General features: G+C 41.7%; 1 protein-coding gene across 1 annotated transcript in view; it reads right to left on the bottom strand.

Annotated features, from left to right (window-relative positions):
- LOC144762121 (cullin-9-like) overlaps positions 1-20,330 on the bottom strand; it is a 343,786-nt gene that overhangs the window by 271,791 nt on the left and 51,665 nt on the right. The gene's annotated exons all lie outside the window — the stretch shown is intronic.

Raw genomic sequence — 20,330 nt, forward strand, 5'->3', positions numbered from 1 at the left:
CTACACCCCCTCCCGCCAACTACGTTCTTCCAGCCAAGCCCTCGCCACTGTACCCCGCATCAACAAGACCACCATGGGAGGCAGATCCTTTTCATACCTGGCTGCTAGAACATGGAACTCACTCCCCGCTTACCTTCGCCTTACCCAGAACCACCTAGCATTCAGAAAGCAACTTAAAACTTGGATATTTGACAAGTAATCCTCCCCCCTTCCTAAGCGCCTTGAAACCCTCTGGGTATGTAGTGCGCTATACAAATTCTCTGACTTGACTTGACGACTTTAAACATACAATGTATAACATATGAAAGCAAAACACTGATGAAATCAGAATGTAACACATCTCACCCCATAACACAAAAGGAAATAACAAAAAATAAACTAAAAACTCAATTTAAAAAAACAACGGAAAAAATGATAACATTAAGTGCTGGACCTCTTTGGCACAGAAATGGTTCTATTGTTAATTTTAACCCTTGAGGCAACAGACAAACCTTCCTCAGGAACAGGACGATTTCCAAAGATGTTTTAAAAACAGTGAGTCTTCACAAGACCTGCATTTGACAACTCTTCTTACATTGCAGACCCTACCATCCTGAGTAACCACACTGTTTTTACACACCTTCAAAACTTTAACAGGAGGACCAAATCTGGAACAACCTATGGCTAAAAAAACAGGTTTCTTGATCCTGACAAAATCTCCAACAACAAAATCAGGAAGTTGAGAGCTCCCTGCGCATCACACTTGGAAGCTGGATGGATGTGGTAAGGCATCCGGGGACTAAAATGTGTACAAAGTACACATCACTTGGAGCAATTAAACCTGTAGTTCTAGTCCTTTGTCGAGACCTCCCTCCGCCCAGTTCCACCGCTCTCCAGATGCTAGACCTATGCCAATATTCACGCTGGACAACAACATACTGATAATACTCTGCATAGCAAAAACAGAATTTCAATAAGCACTTGCAAATGCAAAAGATATATAGATTACGCCAACCTTTCTAAGCAACCTAAGCTCCTTATCAGTGCTGGATCTGAGAAAGAGGGTAGGCCAGCTAAGATTAAAGACAGTATGGAGTCTCGATGTGTTCTTTGCAATTGCTTGGTCACTATTGCTCTGCTAAACCACGTAGTACCCTTTCTGCTGTTCAGGCTAGCCTCGCTGGAGCAGTGGGGGGTGGGCATCTGAATTCACTCAGCGTTGCCCACCATGTTGTGTTTCCTTCACTCCCCCGCCTCCTTCCTCCATGATTCATATTATGGTGTAATCTCATGTTTTTCTCCTATGTCTATACTTGGCTGCTGTAATTGATGTATTTGTGTAACATGTAAATCGCTGAACCCCATGTAAAGCGCTCTGATACATCCGGGTCTAGCCAGCGATACATAAGTAAATACGTAAATTAAAAAAGAAATAATCTCCTTTGCTTCAGACAGAGGTGAGTCATGCACCTCATTCACCTGTGGCTCCCAATTTACTAGCTGCATCTCCACTTCTTCCACACGTTGAGATGCTTCTGGACTGTTCATTGGATTACTTTGACTGTGCCTTAGGGATCTGGTGTTTGGGACCACAACCTCTTGAAGAGCTCTGTGACTAGGAGAGATGTCCACGACTAGAGTCTTGCCAACAATCAATCTTTGAACCTGTACAGACACATTGGTCTCATCTACTGATGATGTTGATGCAAGTTACATGAGGAATTCCTGAAGTACTGATCTTTGCTACCAGAAGCAGAGAGAGTAGACCTAGGTGACCTAGAGCTTGCCCCACTGTTGACACACTCTAGGAGAGCAGCTCTCACACACACAGGAGGGCTCTTCAGGAGGTCAGAGGGGATGGAGGCCTCCAGACGGTGGTACCTGGGGTGGGCTGTAGTGAGCCCCTGGAATAGCTGGCATTTCAAAGTTAACTCAGTGTTGGACCTGGCCCTCTTGGCAGGGTCATCCCTAAACTTTTTGCCTTCCTCCAATACTCTCTCTGACCTGTTTTTGTTGGTTTAATGACTCTGGGCACTTTACCACTGCTGACCAGTGCTAAAGTGCATATGCTCTCCCTATGTAAAATGTAACTGTGATTGATTTCCATGATTGGTCCATTGGATTTACTGTCAGTCCCCAGTAAAGTGCACCAGGAGTGCCAGGGCCTGTGAATGCCAATACTGCTAGTGGGCCTGCAGCGCTGGTTGCGCCACCCACAGAAGCAGCCTTTTAAAATATGTCTAGGGTCTGCCATTGCAGAACCTGCGTGCAGTCTGGTACTGTCATGCTGGCTGGGCAAGTGCACACACTTGCCAGCCCCTAAACCTTCCCGTAACTTCATATTAGTCACCCCTATGGTAGGCCTGAGGGCAGGGTGCATTGTAAGTGTAAGGTAGGACATGCCCTGATGTGTGTGGCATGTCCTAATAGTGAATTACTGCCAAATTCGTTTTTCACTATTGTAAGGCTACCTGTTCCCTTTAGGCTAGATGGGCTGCTGGAATTATTACACACTATAATCCCAGCAGGCTCAGGGAACATGCTAGAAATTAATGTTTAGTATGCCTGAACTCAGAATAATAAAATACTTATTTTAGTAAAGTTTATTTTAATATCCTGTGTTTGCAAATGCTACTTTTAGAAAGATAGCATTTGCTTGCCTAACCATTTCAGCCCGCCTCTGCTTTGTGTGTATCTGACTGTCTGAGTTGTATGAGTTACAGGGCTGGGAGGTGACAGGTGGTGAATGGCAGGATGACACCTTAGTGGGAGGCGGGAGTTTCCCTGAACTATGCTTCAGGCTGTGCTCTGCCTCCACAATGCTGGCTCCGCCCCCCTGGGGAGCGGCTGATGACTCAGCCTGCACCTGGCCCAGGAAGGACCGAAGCTTGTCAACAAAGTGCTCCTGGCTGCCCCTGTCCCCACAATGCTGGCTCCGCCCCCCTGGGGAGCGGCTGATGTGCCTGTCCTCACACTGAATGCAGAAGCCAGAAGTACCCCCCACAAGTGCTCAGGGGCTGGGAGCAGTTATGCAAAGGCCCCCCTGGCCTGTAAGAACAAAAGAAACTGTGTATAAAAGTAGGAGCCCTGCTCCTTGTAAATTAGAATCCTGTTTTACCACGAAGGACCTCTGCCCGACTAGAAGGAGAAGAGACGCTGGGAGGACTGGCCTGCTGCTTGCCTTGCTGAGAAAGGAGAGGAGAAGACTTGCTGAGAAAAGACTTTGCTTCTTTGTGCTTTAAACATTCTCCAAGGGCTTGATTGAGCTTGCCCCCTGACCTGGACCCCAGGACTAGTGGGTCCTTGGTGCTGTTGCTCGTCTTGACATTCGAGCCGTGTGTGCATCCCGCTGGAACCAGACTGCGCCCCTCATCGCCCCCTCCTAGGGCTGTCGCACTCGGGAGCTTGCCAGCCTCTGCCCTGTGAGAGCCTCGCTCCGATCGGAGTCGCTCTCTGCCCCCAGGCTTGGCTTTCTGCTCCTCTGCCCCTTGCCTGCTACTGGAGTGCCTTGAAGCGCTCTCACCCCTCCCGCCGGAATTTCCTTTGTGGATTGTGATCCACGCCGGGTCCACAGCTGCACAGTCCGTGCCCTGTGACCCCGCTTCGCAATTCCCGAGGTTGGCCAGGCCGCGCCGCCCCCGCTGAGGAGACTCCTGCACCGTCGTGCCAAGGGTCGCGGGCCGCGCCTGCCTGGCTGCATACGCCCGCTGGCGTCAAGATCCACGAGTGCCCCCATCGTTGGAGTCGCACAAGCCTGTGCCGACTCTGATCCAAGTGACTGAAGTGTTCTGCAAAGTCTCCCTCGGGCTCGGGGCCCGCAACGCTTTCCTTCCCTGCCCTCCAGCTGTTGCTCGACTGAGAGCCGAGCCGAGAAGTCTCCGAGTGCCCGGAGTCCCCACGGGTGAGTAGAGCTGTGTGCTCCGTCAGTACTCCCCGTCAGGGACCCTGAGCTGCCTCCTGCCTGCTGCACTGCGCCCCAGGCGTGCTCACGCCCGATGCGTGAGAGTTGTGTCAGTTTCACCCTTGAAGGCAGGAGAGGCGCTGCAAGGCACGCCGAAGGCCCGGGGAGGGTCCCAAAGCCCCAGAACAGAGAGAGGCTTTCTCTTTGAAAGGAAAGAACACTGAGAGAACTGTGAAATTAGGAGATTTATAACAAAAGCGCCTTAACAGAGAAATCTCCATTTTCGAACTGCAACTAAGGAGAAAAGGAACTATTTTCTTGAAGTGAAACCATTAAAGTATTTTTGAACAAACAACCATTGAAAGCTACAGCTGAGAACCTTTGCCTATTTACAACCTGTGGTGCAACAAAAACGTTATTTGGTCTTGTGATAAGTCTGTTGAGTTACATATATATATTTTTACATAAAGAAGCGTATTTTTATATATTTACAGCCTGGTGTCCATTTGTGGGGGGATTGGTACATTTTACTGTGTGTGTGATTACAAATGCTTAACTAACTAACGCCTGAAGATTAGCCTTGGCTGCTCACGCCACGCACCTAGAGGGTGAGCAAGGGTAATTCTAAGGGTCATCCTTCGCCCTGACTTAGAGGAGAGGGTCCCTGCTTGTCACAAGTGCATACTTGCGCCAACCAGAGACCCCCAATTCTAACACTCAGGATCTCAATGACTGCCCACAATCCATCTGAAAAACTGAAACCAAACAAATTTATTTTGTGCAGCTGCATGTCTGGGAGCTTGTTCAAGGTCAGAGCAGTCACACCTGCCTTGTCCCATGTTCAGCACACTCTCAAGCCCCCCCAGACAAGTCAAGGAGAATTGTGGAGTAACCCTTTGAGACTCCAATTCTACAAACGTGTGGTGTGGAGGAAAAGAAGAATTAGATTTTGCTGCACTACAGGTCTGACCTAACTGGATTGGGGGCCTCACTGCATGAAGCTCAGAAAGTCAGAGAAGAAAAGACAAAGGCCAACCATCAAGAGGGAAAGGTCAAAGACCCCTTATGTAACCACTTCTGTGAAATTTGGGATTCTGCCGAAGAGGAGGATGAAGATTTGGGGGCGAGAGGGGCAAAAAAGATAAAGAAAACATGGTCCATACACACTGTTTCGAGGGACGACCCACTTAAGTGAAGACTTACTCACCTGCCCCTTGATACAAATAATGCAAGTGATGGGACACATATGCTAGTCGCTCAGACAAAAGTGAGCTGTGGGAGGGCAGCAAGATAAGGACGCCTAAGAGCAGCAGGAAGAAGAGAGATACGTCCTGGGGAGGATGGGGCGACAGAAAACACAGAAATGATGGGGATGCTTTGACTGAGACAAAAGTAATGGAAAAAATAACCAAATGGACAACGCCAAATAAAACAAAAAGTGGAGAACAAGGAAAAGTAGACCCCTGCTTCTAGAAGAGAGTAAGCAATCCAGGGTAAGAAAGAAAAACAGAGGAACAGAGGCAAAAAAACACAGTAACATGAAGCAAATTCTGTGAGCCCAATGAAACCAGAAAAGCAAAGAAAGACATGTAACAAAGATCACTCGGAGCTATTGAAATACACATATTCCACCAGGAACCACACGTTGCTGAACCAGGGTCATGTCTCCAGAGAATAAGCAGTAACACATAAGCGCACTGAAAATCAAAGTGGGAACACAGGGATTTGGGCAATAAGCAGGAAAAGGAGAAGGAAAGGATGCCCCTCTTAGGAATACCGCCTTGAAACAAGGGGATTAGAAATGTGAACCTACATCCATACAGTGAATCGATTGTTACCCAGGGCGAAGTTGATCATCCTTCCTGAACTGGCCAATGGATATCAGCTTAGAAGAAAACAAATTATTCAAAACACCACCATTAGAATCAACACCTTTCAAACGCGACAATAAGGTCATTCTACCTCCCACGGGGACGAAACACACTGTGCAAGAGTGGGATCCTTAAAGCTGCTGGAAATCTGCCTAGTCCAGGCTACCGTCCCACAAACCTCTAGACCACTCGCCTGGTACATGGACATGAGCAGAGAGTCTTAGGGTACTACAGTGCTTCGCTGACAAATCAGCTGTTGTTTTACAGACATCCACAGAAACTAAAGTTCTTTATATGTACCACCCTTAACAACATGCCTACCAAACCATCTGAGAGGATCCTTCAGCCCACACCAACCACAAGAGCATTAAATGTGTTAAAGCACTTCTCTGAAAGAAAGAGACCGAGTCACAGGCACACAAGAAAAGCTGCACTCACTATTTCCACATCCATTTCCTAAAAAGCCTCCTCCAGGATACAGGAAGAGCAAGAAAAGATAACGGCTCTAGTAATGGAGGCCCCTCGTCACAATTCTAACCAATAATAAGCAACTCACAGAAGAGAAGCTCAGAAGAAGAAAGGGATCTAAAACTGAAGTCAATATTAGGCGCCAGAAAACGAAAAACACTGCCCTCTGAGCACAGTCAAAAGCTAGATAGAATCACTAACCTAGTACTAAAGCAGAAAGACAGAAATTAGCATGGCAGCACAGCAAAGAAGAGAATCTGAACTATGGGGGCTATTATGAGTGACGGAACAGTGCCAGCACCCACAGAAGAAGGTAAAACGGCCATATACAAACTCACCACGCCAAGTCCAGTGATACAAGCTTTGCCTGGCTAGACACAAAGTAGGAATTTACTGACACAGTGGTAGAAGCTAAATATACCATTACTGTAACAGTAATTATACAACCTTAATGTACTATGACTGCAATGTTAATGATACAACCTTAGTGTACTATTATTGTAAAGGTACAACCTTAATGTACAATTACTATAATGGTGATATACAACCTTAACGAACTATTACTGTAATGGTAATGATACAACCTTAACGAACTATTACTGTAATGGTAATGATACAACCTTAACGAACTATTACTGTAATGGTAATGATACAACCTTATTGTACAATTATTGTAATGTTAATGCTACAAACTTAAACTACTAAATGGTAATGTACAACCTTAATGTACTATTACAATAATGTTAATGATACAACTTTAATGTACTATTACTGTAATGCTAATGCTTATGGTAATTATACAATCATAATGTACTATTACTGCACTTGTAATGATAATGGCAATGGTAGAACCTAAATATAATGTTAATGATACAACTTTAAATTACTATTACTGTAACAGTAATGATACCACCTTAATGTTCTATGACTGCAATGTTATAGTAATACTACCTTAACGTACTATTACTGCAATGGTAATGATAACGGTTATGATACAACCTTAATGTATTATTACTGTAATGGTAATGACACAAACTGAATTTACTATTACTTTAATGACATTAATAATGGTTATGATGCAACCTTAATGTACAATTATTGCAATGGTAATATACAACCTTAATGTACAATTAATGTCATTTTAATGAGACAACTTTAATGTACTATTACTGTCATGGTAATGATAAGCTTAATGTACCATTACTGAAATGGCAATTATACAATCTTAATGCACTATTATGGTAATATTTATGGCAATGGTAGACCTTTAATGCACCATTACTGAAATAGCAATGGTGCAACCTTAATGTACTATTACTGTAATGCTTATGAGAATGGTAATGACGCAGTCTTAATAATAATAATAATAATAATAATCCACATTTGTAAATTATTTGCAACTAAGGAGAAAAGGAACTATTTTCTTGAAGTGAAACCATTAAAGTATTTTTGAACAAACAACCATTGAAAGCTACAGCTGAGAACCTTTGCCTATTTACAACCTGTGGTGCAACAAAAACGTTATTTGGTCTTGTGATAAGTCTGTTGAGTTACATATATATATTTTTACATAAAGAAGCGTATTTTTATATATTTACAGCCTGGTGTCCATTTGTGGGGGGATTGGTACATTTTACTGTGTGTGTGATTACAAATGCTTAACTAACTAACGCCTGAAGATTAGCCTTGGCTGCTCACGCCACGCACCTAGAGGGTGAGCAAGGGTAATTCTAAGGGTCATCCTTCGCCCTGACTTAGAGGAGAGGGTCCCTGCTTGTCACAAGTGCATACTTGCGCCAACCAGAGACCCCCAATTCTAACACTCAGGATCTCAATGACTGCCCACAATCCATCTGAAAAACTGAAACCAAACAAATTTATTTTGTGCAGCTGCATGTCTGGGAGCTTGTTCAAGGTCAGAGCAGTCACACCTGCCTTGTCCCATGTTCAGCACACTCTCAAGCCCCCCCAGACAAGTCAAGGAGAATTGTGGAGTAACCCTTTGAGACTCCAATTCTACAAACGTGTGGTGTGGAGGAAAAGAAGAATTAGATTTTGCTGCACTACAGGTCTGACCTAACTGGATTGGGGGCCTCACTGCATGAAGCTCAGAAAGTCAGAGAAGAAAAGACAAAGGCCAACCATCAAGAGGGAAAGGTCAAAGACCCCTTATGTAACCACTTCTGTGAAATTTGGGATTCTGCCGAAGAGGAGGATGAAGATTTGGGGGCGAGAGGGGCAAAAAAGATAAAGAAAACATGGTCCATACACACTGTTTCGAGGGACGACCCACTTAAGTGAAGACTTACTCACCTGCCCCTTGATACAAATAATGCAAGTGATGGGACACATATGCTAGTCGCTCAGACAAAAGTGAGCTGTGGGAGGGCAGCAAGATAAGGACGCCTAAGAGCAGCAGGAAGAAGAGAGATACGTCCTGGGGAGGATGGGGCGACAGAAAACACAGAAATGATGGGGATGCTTTGACTGAGACAAAAGTAATGGAAAAAATAACCAAATGGACAACGCCAAATAAAACAAAAAGTGGAGAACAAGGAAAAGTAGACCCCTGCTTCTAGAAGAGAGTAAGCAATCCAGGGTAAGAAAGAAAAACAGAGGAACAGAGGCAAAAAAACACAGTAACATGAAGCAAATTCTGTGAGCCCAATGAAACCAGAAAAGCAAAGAAAGACATGTAACAAAGATCACTCGGAGCTATTGAAATACACATATTCCACCAGGAACCACACGTTGCTGAACCAGGGTCATGTCTCCAGAGAATAAGCAGTAACACATAAGCGCACTGAAAATCAAAGTGGGAACACAGGGATTTGGGCAATAAGCAGGAAAAGGAGAAGGAAAGGATGCCCCTCTTAGGAATACCGCCTTGAAACAAGGGGATTAGAAATGTGAACCTACATCCATACAGTGAATCGATTGTTACCCAGGGCGAAGTTGATCATCCTTCCTGAACTGGCCAATGGATATCAGCTTAGAAGAAAACAAATTATTCAAAACACCACCATTAGAATCAACACCTTTCAAACGCGACAATAAGGTCATTCTACCTCCCACGGGGACGAAACACACTGTGCAAGAGTGGGATCCTTAAAGCTGCTGGAAATCTGCCTAGTCCAGGCTACCGTCCCACAAACCTCTAGACCACTCGCCTGGTACATGGACATGAGCAGAGAGTCTTAGGGTACTACAGTGCTTCGCTGACAAATCAGCTGTTGTTTTACAGACATCCACAGAAACTAAAGTTCTTTATATGTACCACCCTTAACAACATGCCTACCAAACCATCTGAGAGGATCCTTCAGCCCACACCAACCACAAGAGCATTAAATGTGTTAAAGCACTTCTCTGAAAGAAAGAGACCGAGTCACAGGCACACAAGAAAAGCTGAACTCACTATTTCCACATCCATTTCCTAAAAAGCCTCCTCCAGGATACAGGAAGAGCAAGAAAAGATAACGGCTCTAGTAATGGAGGCCCCTCGTCACAATTCTAACCAATAATAAGCAACTCACAGAAGAGAAGCTCAGAAGAAGAAAGGGATCTAAAACTGAAGTCAATATTAGGCGCCAGAAAACGAAAAACACTGCCCTCTGAGCACAGTCAAAAGCTAGATAGAATCACTAACCTAGTACTAAAGCAGAAAGACAGAAATTAGCATGGCAGCACAGCAAAGAAGAGAATCTGAACTATGGGGGCTATTATGAGTGACGGAACAGTGCCAGCACCCACAGAAGAAGGTAAAACGGCCATATACAAACTCACCACGCCAAGTCCAGTGATACAAGCTTTGCCTGGCTAGACACAAAGTAGGAATTTACTGACACAGTGGTAGAAGCTAAATATACCATTACTGTAACAGTAATTATACAACCTTAATGTACTATGACTGCAATGTTAATGATACAACCTTAGTGTACTATTATTGTAAAGGTACAACCTTAATGTACAATTACTATAATGGTGATATACAACCTTAACGAACTATTACTGTAATGGTAATGATACAACCTTAACGAACTATTACTGTAATGGTAATGATACAACCTTAACGAACTATTACTGTAATGGTAATGATACAACCTTATTGTACAATTATTGTAATGTTAATGCTACAAACTTAAACTACTAAATGGTAATGTACAACCTTAATGTACTATTACAATAATGTTAATGATACAACTTTAATGTACTATTACTGTAATGCTAATGCTTATGGTAATTATACAATCATAATGTACTATTACTGCACTTGTAATGATAATGGCAATGGTAGAACCTAAATATAATGTTAATGATACAACTTTAAATTACTATTACTGTAACAGTAATGATACCACCTTAATGTTCTATGACTGCAATGTTATAGTAATACTACCTTAACGTACTATTACTGCAATGGTAATGATAACGGTTATGATACAACCTTAATGTATTATTACTGTAATGGTAATGACACAAACTGAATTTACTATTACTTTAATGACATTAATAATGGTTATGATGCAACCTTAATGTACAATTATTGCAATGGTAATATACAACCTTAATGTACAATTAATGTCATTTTAATGAGACAACTTTAATGTACTATTACTGTCATGGTAATGATAAGCTTAATGTACCATTACTGAAATGGCAATTATACAATCTTAATGCACTATTATGGTAATATTTATGGCAATGGTAGACCTTTAATGTACCATTACTGAAATAGCAATGGTGCAACCTTAATGTACTATTACTGTAATGCTTATGAGAATGGTAATGACGCAGTCTTAATAATAATAATAATAATAATCCACATTTGTAAAGCGCACAATCACCCGTAAGGGTCTCTAGGCGCTGGGGGCCGTCGGGAAGATTAAGCGAGCTATTGCCCAGAGTCACATGGTGCTGGGCTAACCTGCCGCCAGAGCCGGGGATCGAACCCTGATCCCCAGATTCCAGCGTCAGTCGCCCTGGCCGCGGCGCCACACCTCTCCTCTGATGTACTATTACTGCAATGCTTATGATAATGGTAATGACGCAGTCTTAATGTACCATTGCTGTAATGTTAATGATAATGGTAGAACCTTAACGCACCATTACTGTAATAGTAATGATGCAACCTTAATATAATATTACTGGAATGGTAATGATACAATCTTACTGTACTATTACAGTAATGGTAATGATACAACCTTAGTGTACTATTACTGTTGTTATATTCCCAGGTTAGGCCCATGTACAAAGCAGCTTATTTCTTAGATTGTACTCACAAATACAATTTTCAGCTGTGAAGCTTGGCACATATTTGCGTGCACTACAATGTTGGATTAGTTTCCCTGAAACTAAACTTGTTTACACACCTAGCTTTGCACAACACCCTGAACATCATGTTTCAGATCTTGTTTCGCATTATGTACAAATGTCATCACTATCTTCATCCACGGGGCGACAGCTATATACATATTCGTAACATCACTAATCTATATGCACATCACAAGGCTGCTTTCTATTATAAAAGATGAACATCCCGATAGATTAGCAGAGGAGGCACTTCCGCTGACACAGAGGTCCCTGCATGCTGAGAAATCACCACGCAGTGGCCTGACATCTCGTAAGGGGTGTCCAGTGCGTGACCAAGACTGGGGCCGTCACTTTATCCCATTATGTAATGGGGTTGAGTCGTCCCTTAGGGTGGGAGGGAGCGAGGGGGGATTCTTGGCTTTACACCTACACACACTCTAGGTACACTTAGAGTAAAGTTTGCATCATACGACTACGCTTGATGACTGCCTTCTTTTATATGCCGGCATATATATACAACGTTTTAGCACCACGATGAAACTCTTACCTACTATTTAGGCTTTCGGTGTTGTAATCACGTGTATCTGCTTCTACCTACTAATCATTGCAGCACATATATTATATGCAAGAATAACATTGATTCAAAAAATATTATTGAAAAGGTCCCACTGTGTATTCTCTGTATATTTATCTGAGAACCAGTGAGCACAAGTGACTGAGCGAAAAGTTCTGTACTGTTTCCACGATCCATGAGCGGATACGGTTGTCATGTTCAGTGGTTGCCAGAAACCATTTGCTCCCTGATCGGTTAGGGGGGCTTACGGTGGCACTGTAAGCTAGCTGGTCTATAGGCCAAAATATCCTGCGGGAGTGTCCGGAATCAATCTTGACAACAAGCCCTTAGTTTATGTTGTCCAAACAATGCGCAGATCCTACGGATTAGTGGGAACTACACAACACTGTAATGGTAATAATGGCAACTATACAACCTTAATGTTCTAATACTGTAATAGTAATGTTACAACCTTGATGTACTACTACTGCAATGTAAATGATAATGGTAGAATCTTAATGTAACATTACTGTAATGGTAATGATGTAACCTTAACGTACTGTTACTGTAATGGTTTTGATAATGGTAATACAACCTTAATGTATTACTGAAATGACAATGATATGACCTTAATGTAATGTTAATGATACAACCTTCATGTAGTATTACTACAATAGTACTGATACATATTTAATGTACTAGTACAGTAATGGTAATGATACAACTTTAACTTACTATTACTGTAAGGGTAATATTCTTAATTATACAACCTTAATGTACTACTATTGTAATGGTAATGATAGTAATGATACAACCTTAATGCTTTCTCACTGTAATGTTCATGATAATGGTAGAATCTTAATGTACCGTTATGGTAATGTTAATGGCAATGATACAATCTTAATGTAACATTACTATAATTGTAATGATACAGCCTTAATGTACTATTACTGTAGTGGTAATGATAATGGTAGAATCTTAGAGGTAATGATAACAGAAGAATCTTAATGTACTATTACTGTAATAGTAATGATACAAACTTAATGTATCGTTACTGTGATGGTAATGATAATGATACAACTTTAATGTATTATTACTGTAAAGGTAATGATACAACCTTAATGTACGATCACTGTAATGGTAATTATACGACAGCAATGCACTAGGACTTTAATATTACTGATGCAACCTTAATGTACAATTACTGTAATGGTAATGATACAATCTTAATGTAAAATTAGTATAAGAGTAATGACACAACCTTAGTGTACTGTAACTGTAGTAGTAATGAAAATGGTATAATCTTAATGTACCAATACTGTAATGGTAATATGACCTTAATATACCATTACCGTGATAATGATAAAACCTCAATGTATGATTACTGTAATGGTAATGACATAGCCTTAATGTACGATTACTGAACTGAAGTTTTACCCAAGTCTCTGAATTATAATTTATTACTCTTCTCATTATTGACAGCAGGTTTTGAATAAAGTATATTTTCAAAGAAATGGACTTCTTAACGTATTATATTTTTAATAGCTTAACCACCGAGAAACCATAGATGTGAACTTTGTACACTTACTGTGACTGTGTGTTAATTTGTCCTTTTTTTCTTATTTTTTCTTTTAAGAAGTTCGGTTTGATAAACATCTTTATTATTGTTTGTAACAAAAGAGTAGTCGTAATAAGGTAAAATAACAAAATGACTAATATTATATCAATTTCTATTACGCTGTTTTATTCATTATATGCTTTTAATGACTATATTTAACCTTATGCACTAAACTTTAAACTCACATGCAAGCAATTTCCATTATCAAGCCTGGATTGGTGGAATGCATTGGGTAGATCTGGCCTTGAAAGGAATGCAAGGACTAATGTTCCTGATCTGACAAAGATGAAAAGGAAGAACCTAGAGCACCTCTGAAAGATCTCTGCTAGCTACGCTTACCATATCAAACAAGGAGGCTAATATTCACAGTCAGTCCTAGCAATGAAAGCCAATCTAACGGAAAAAAGGAAGGAAACTTTATTCCCTGCCAGCAATACAGACACCTTTAATGGATTCAAAGCAAGAATACTTGAACTTATCTAGCCCTGTACCCAAGGATATCAGCAAGGAACTATGTCTGACTCCCACTTTTGCCCCCTACTCACACCACCAGTTGGATTTCATCTGTGTACACTTGAAGGTCCCTCTTTTTAAGCTGTGAGTAATCTAGCCAGTGGTTGCTAGTGGACAGTCAAGAGTAGTTTGGAACAGGCCATCCTGACCATATGGTTTCTCTCACAAAAGGAGAGAGACAACTCACTTTTTGCCAAGATGGACATCTCAAGATACTCCCTCAAGCCAGCTGATGACTACTCATTATCAACAGTACCAACAGCAGCACCAATGCCCAAAAGGATAAGAAGGAATGATGGCTGCCCTGGGTCCAATTAGTCATGTAAGCTTAATTTTATTGTCTACCAATGAAGGCATCTTCCCGTTTGCTGGCCAAAACCCACACTCATGGCTACACCGGACTGAGGTATAAAATAATGTATTGCGTGTGATGCCCTGCACACCCTCAGTTTAACTTTTAGATTAAATACTTTTTCACATTAATCATTCATCGTAATCAGGGTGCTGTCATTCTAACTGACTGGCTCTAGTCAGTTAGAAATTACCAAAATAAACAGAAACTGCTTACAAATGGCGCACTTTTCACTACCCCGTGGGTGCTGCTACTTCACATAAATTTAAATCTTATAAAAGCTAGTACACTCAATCCTACTGTACTTGTAAAAAACTTCAAACACAATGCATGTCACATTAATCCACTCAGTATGTGTATCATATTTCTTCTTTTATTCTTTTTCTTGATACTTCAATTGTTTGAGGTGAACGCATTACTTCATGTATCCACTCCTTGACAGAGAATCTATGTGGTTTCCCAATGCATTTCGGTATTCAATACCTTCATCAGAGGAATGTCTACAATAAAACAACAGAAACTGATACCAGTATCCATCAAGCAATTCACTAGGAAATAAGATAGACCTTCAGTGTAATTATGATTCGTTGGTTATCAGGCTGGTTAAAAAATGAAACAAATGGTGCCTAAGAATTCTGAAATCTATAACCACAACCACACACCAAAGAACTGTGTGCTAAACAATGTGCTACCTTACCCCTAGAACTGAAAAACACCCTATCGGGACTTGCACTGACCTGTTGGATTGCTGTCACCAGTAACAAATAAAACATATAAAACACTACTGTAACTATCCGTGCATCACTGGCTAGCCATGGTGAGAGAACTGTGAGATCGTGTGATCATACCTTTCGTATCTCTCTTCAATATCTTGTCGGCGCTAGTACTTGTGTAACAATACCCTGCTCGCAAAGCTCAGTCCTGCGGTGCTGCATCAAACGACAAAGAAAAAGACTGCTGACAGCCTTCCCTCTACCTTCTCTAATGTTCCTCTGCCCGCTCAGCTGCTAACTCTTACCTTACTGTCACAGAGTTATCAATATAACCCGCTAACTGGTGTCGGTTCGGTGTTCCAACATCGTCCAAAAGCCGCCGTGGTCTGCTTGCGCCTAACGCGAAAGATACAAACCGCGTCTGGCGTCATTGAACCAAACATAAAAGAAGGACCACGAGCCCTTCAAGCAATAAAATTCCCCCATCGTAGCCTAATGTCTAACCTCATGATATTCCTATGTACAGCAGCACTGAACACATGTGAGTGCCCCTTAAAGTCGATGGGTGCATGCGAACAAAATAATAACTATGCTAAAATCCTAACGCCCACAATGTGTTACTCTAGTGTGAATGCTGAAACTGAAAATGTTGTGTAGTGTGCACCCACCATTGTTTGATTCATAATTCAACTGGCCACCAACTACTGCGAATTTTCGTACATTGCATACATACAGAATTACAAAATACATGAATATTATAGAAAACATAACATTACCAATTTGTCATTAAGACCACAAGGTTCTAACGTATTCAAGTAACAAATCAAGACAGAAAACGGTTGACATCAGCATGTAATGATTCATCCAATTTCTCCAGTACAGTAAATCGTAATTGTGGAATGGAATGTTGCCTGTCTTTCCAGTGAACTGCCAAATTTGATTTAGGATTGCAATTTCTTATCAGACTCTTGTGTTCAGTAACACGAATTTTTATCTTTCTTGTAGTTTTTCCTACATACACCAGCCCGCAAGGACATTTAATGGCGTAAACTACATTATGCGAATTACAGTCTGCTGTGTGTCTCAACTTGATATGTTTGCCTGTGTGTGGATGTGTAAATACATCTCCTATTATCACATCCCCACAGTGACCACAGTTGTGACATTTAGTCATCCCTTTATGGTGTGCAGTCAGGTTTGCTACTGTGTCGCTTGAAGATTTCTTTCAAGTTTTGCAACCTGGTATGTGCGAACATTGGTGTGCCTCTGAACACATGTTGGAAATCCTTCTCCTGTTCAATTACTTCCCATCTTTTAAGAATACTTTTCTTAATCGCTCTAGCTGCTATAGAGTATTTGATAACAAATACCTCCCTCTTGAGAGGTACCCTTGTGGTCTTTTTTAGTAAAGCCTCTCTCTGCACTGACGCAGCTTTACATTTGGCCTCTTGTAAAATCTTGGATGGATACCCCCTTTCTTCATATGCCTTAGATAAGTTTTCCATCTCTTGTAGTCCCTGATTCTCATCAGAACAGATTCTCCGCACCCTCAGGAACTGGGAGAACGGTAAATGGTTTTTCAATGAGGTGGTGTGGAAACTCCGATAGTGCAACGCACTATTTCTGTCTGTTACTTTCTTGTACACTCTTGTACTCAATCTGTGTGCTTGTTTCTCAATAGGGACATCTAAATAGTTAATTGTGTTTTCATCAATCGAATATGTGATCTTGATGTATTCATGACATGTATTCAAAATGTTTAATTCTCTTGTCAACTGATCATGTGTACCTTTCCATACAATGAGTATATCGTCAATGTATCTGACATACAATTTCAAATGATCCGACCATTGTTTGTTCTGTAGTATATACATGTCTTCAAATCGAGCCATAAAAATATTGGCAAAAGTGGGTGCCCCAGTAAAACCCATTGAGGTCCCTGTTCTCTGTAAATAAAACGTTTTTTTGCCAACAAAAATACCCATGGTACAAACAAAAGTGTAACAGTTCCAACAAAAAAACATTGATGCCCTCTTCATAATCATGTTGCAACAACATCCATTCCACTGCCTCTATTCCCTCCTGATGTGGGATTGACGTATACAAAGCTGAAATGTCTATGGTAAACAATAGTATTTGTTCATCTGGTGAAATGATGACTTCATTAATATGCTTTAGACAATCGGTTGTATCTTGTATGTACGTTGTCCATTGCTGAACCAGTGGCTGCAAAAAGTGGTCTAAAAACGTCCCCAGCGGCTCATGCATTGCCCCGCATCCGGCCACGATGGGTCTGAAAGGGGGATCTAGTGCGTTTTTGTGCATCTTAGGGACCATATAAATATATGGTCTCTTTGGATGCTGTACTGTTAGAAATTTGTTTCTCCCTGGGGTGTATATAGGTGTTAACCAATACCAGCTGTTTGTTTTTCTTAGGGCCTGCTATCTCCATCTGAATTGCATTAATCCCATTGTTAGATGTATACTTCGTCAGTTCTTTAACTGAGCTTACGGTTTACATTGAGGCATACGTGGTAAGACCTCCTTCAGGTGAACGTACTTCGAACTTCTGCTAGATGGTAAATGATATGACTTATAGCCTTATAGGTGGAATGGTATCCAGTTTTTTTTAAGTAGGACTAGATCGAACTGCTGGAAATACATTAGTAGCTCTATAAACGTCATTTTTTACCCTAGACCGTTAATGTTCCAGGAGCAGATTTTTAGTCGTGGAGCTTCTTTTTCTTGTTTCATGGTCTGTCATGGGTATAGGCGTCTGTTGTTGATGGCTTTGGCTACTCAGTTCCAATCTTCTGTTATTTCCTTCTCGCGTTTATCCCAGATACACAGGCTGGCACTAGGTCTAACTTTTACTGTGGTGCTCCGAGCACCTTTTAGCACAGATTGCATGGATCCACTGGACCTAGTTCTTCAAAGGGGATTCCCGTTGTGCTCATGGTGGTTTTGAAGTAATGGCTCTGGATAGCCAACATTGTACTGTGGTTTTATACGAATCCCCTATCCTATAGAATAGAAAGTCGCCATACATCCCTGCCAATAAACTGATAAATGGGCTGGCGGGGGGTTCTGACCCACTTGGGGGTCAGGGAGAGTAGGTGTAAGGGAATCCTGGGTATAAGAAAATATTATTGGGCAGCACAGTTGTGATGGTTAACACATGGATGGTCTCCCCTCAGGAGGAACCAGCCCTAAGGACTGGCAGACACACTATGGGATCCAGATAATACCCTGAAGCCCTCTATAGAACCAAACTGGTTAAATATTATCCATACGCAAAAAAATCAGTTCAATGAGGTAAACAACTACATGGGATGGGAAGGAGTCCTAACCTATTAAACACCACTCTCATACAGCGGTGTGCAGAGTTGGGTAAGTTAAAGGGTTTCCATAAGTGGGAACCCAAAGGAATAAGTAAATTAGGTGACCTGTGGAACAGTGGTTTCTCTTCAGTGAGAGTAGCAGCTGACAGACACAGGTGACTACAAAGGTACAGTCAAGCTCGCACTAGCAACTCCCATGACGGTGGGTGTGACCATAGAGGACTCTCTCCCATTACAAAAAAAGTCTATTTCACAGATCTACAAAAAAAGTCTATTCCCCAATTCTTTTGAAGAAGCTGAGAAGTGAAGGGGAGAGAGATCTTGGTGAAATGGAGGCGAAAGAATGGGCGCTGGCAGACAGAGAGCAGGATTTCAAACCGTACAGCTGCGGATCCTGTACAGATCACACTACACAAGAACACACAATTAAAAATGGGGAAGACTGACACCAATAGATGCACAAAAGGCTGCAAACAAAGAGGCACATTCATAGACACATGATGGTCTTGTCCCCATATGGAGCACTTCAAGGTGAGGGTAAGGGAATCCTTGGGGCGTGTCAGCAGCTCGAAAGGAGTTGGAGCTGCTAATGGTTACTACTCAATGTATGGGGGTGGGTACTTGACAAAAACATGGCAAACTACTAGGTTCCCTTGGTTTAATCAAGAAAAAATTGCCAAACAATGGGGAGTGAGCGCTCCGCTAAATGTGGGTAGCTGAAAGTAAGTCTATGAGGGTAGAGGATGGCCTAAAATGGGAAAGATATGGTAACCAGGACAGCACTACTTAGAGATATGATGATTCATTGAGTAAAAAGGAATTCCTGATGCTGCTGAGGTCTGAGTTAGTGTAGGTATATTGGTAGTGTAGGTAAGTGGAAGAGGTGTGGCGCAGTGGCCAGGGTGCCTGACTCCGGGCTACGGGGTTCACGGTTCGATCCCCGGTGCCGGCGGCAGGTTAGCCCAGCACCATGTGACTCTGGGCAATAGCTCGCTTAATATTTCCGATGGTCCCCAGCGCCGGGACACCACTTCGGAGGTAGTTGTGCGCTTTACAAATACTGGTTTTCATTTCATTTCATTTGATGAGTAAGGGTGACTGAATACGACACAATTTTAGAAAGAAATTAGATTTGCCACTTGTTTCTGGTGAAAGTCAGTGTGTGATCAGCGCCTTGATACCCTTTTTGGGTTTAGTGTCACTATTTCCAACTCGACTTTTAGCGCTATATAAATCTTATTCTATTCTATTCATACAGTGACTATAATGTTAATAATAGATTTTTTTTAATGGAATCTTTAACCTTCCCCTTTGTTCTCTTCCCTATGATGAGACCCAACGTGACAGCGATACAACTGCACTTTCTACAAAAACACCCATCTCTATTGTTTTGCACATTTTCTATTAATTACTGAAACCTATTTGCTGATATCAGTATAGATTTCCTCACACTGAGGCAAGCTCAATTAGATGTTTTTCTCTGCAGAACCGTCCCCCAATGACCCCTTTAAGAAACAAATGGTTTTGAAAAAATAGGAAATGTAGTCAAGGTTTCAAAAGGAATGGAATCTGAGGAGGCAGGTGTCAATAGCTGTGGAAAAACAGTTACTGTCATGTACGGCTCTAAATAACCAAAAGAGCATACCCACAGCACTGTACTCAAACGCAGAAAAATTAATTAAAATTGTGAACAAACTGTACAATCATCCAG

This window comes from Lissotriton helveticus, chromosome 6, assembly GCF_964261635.1.
Source record: "Lissotriton helveticus chromosome 6, aLisHel1.1, whole genome shotgun sequence".
Lineage (NCBI taxonomy): Eukaryota > Metazoa > Chordata > Amphibia > Caudata > Salamandridae > Lissotriton > Lissotriton helveticus.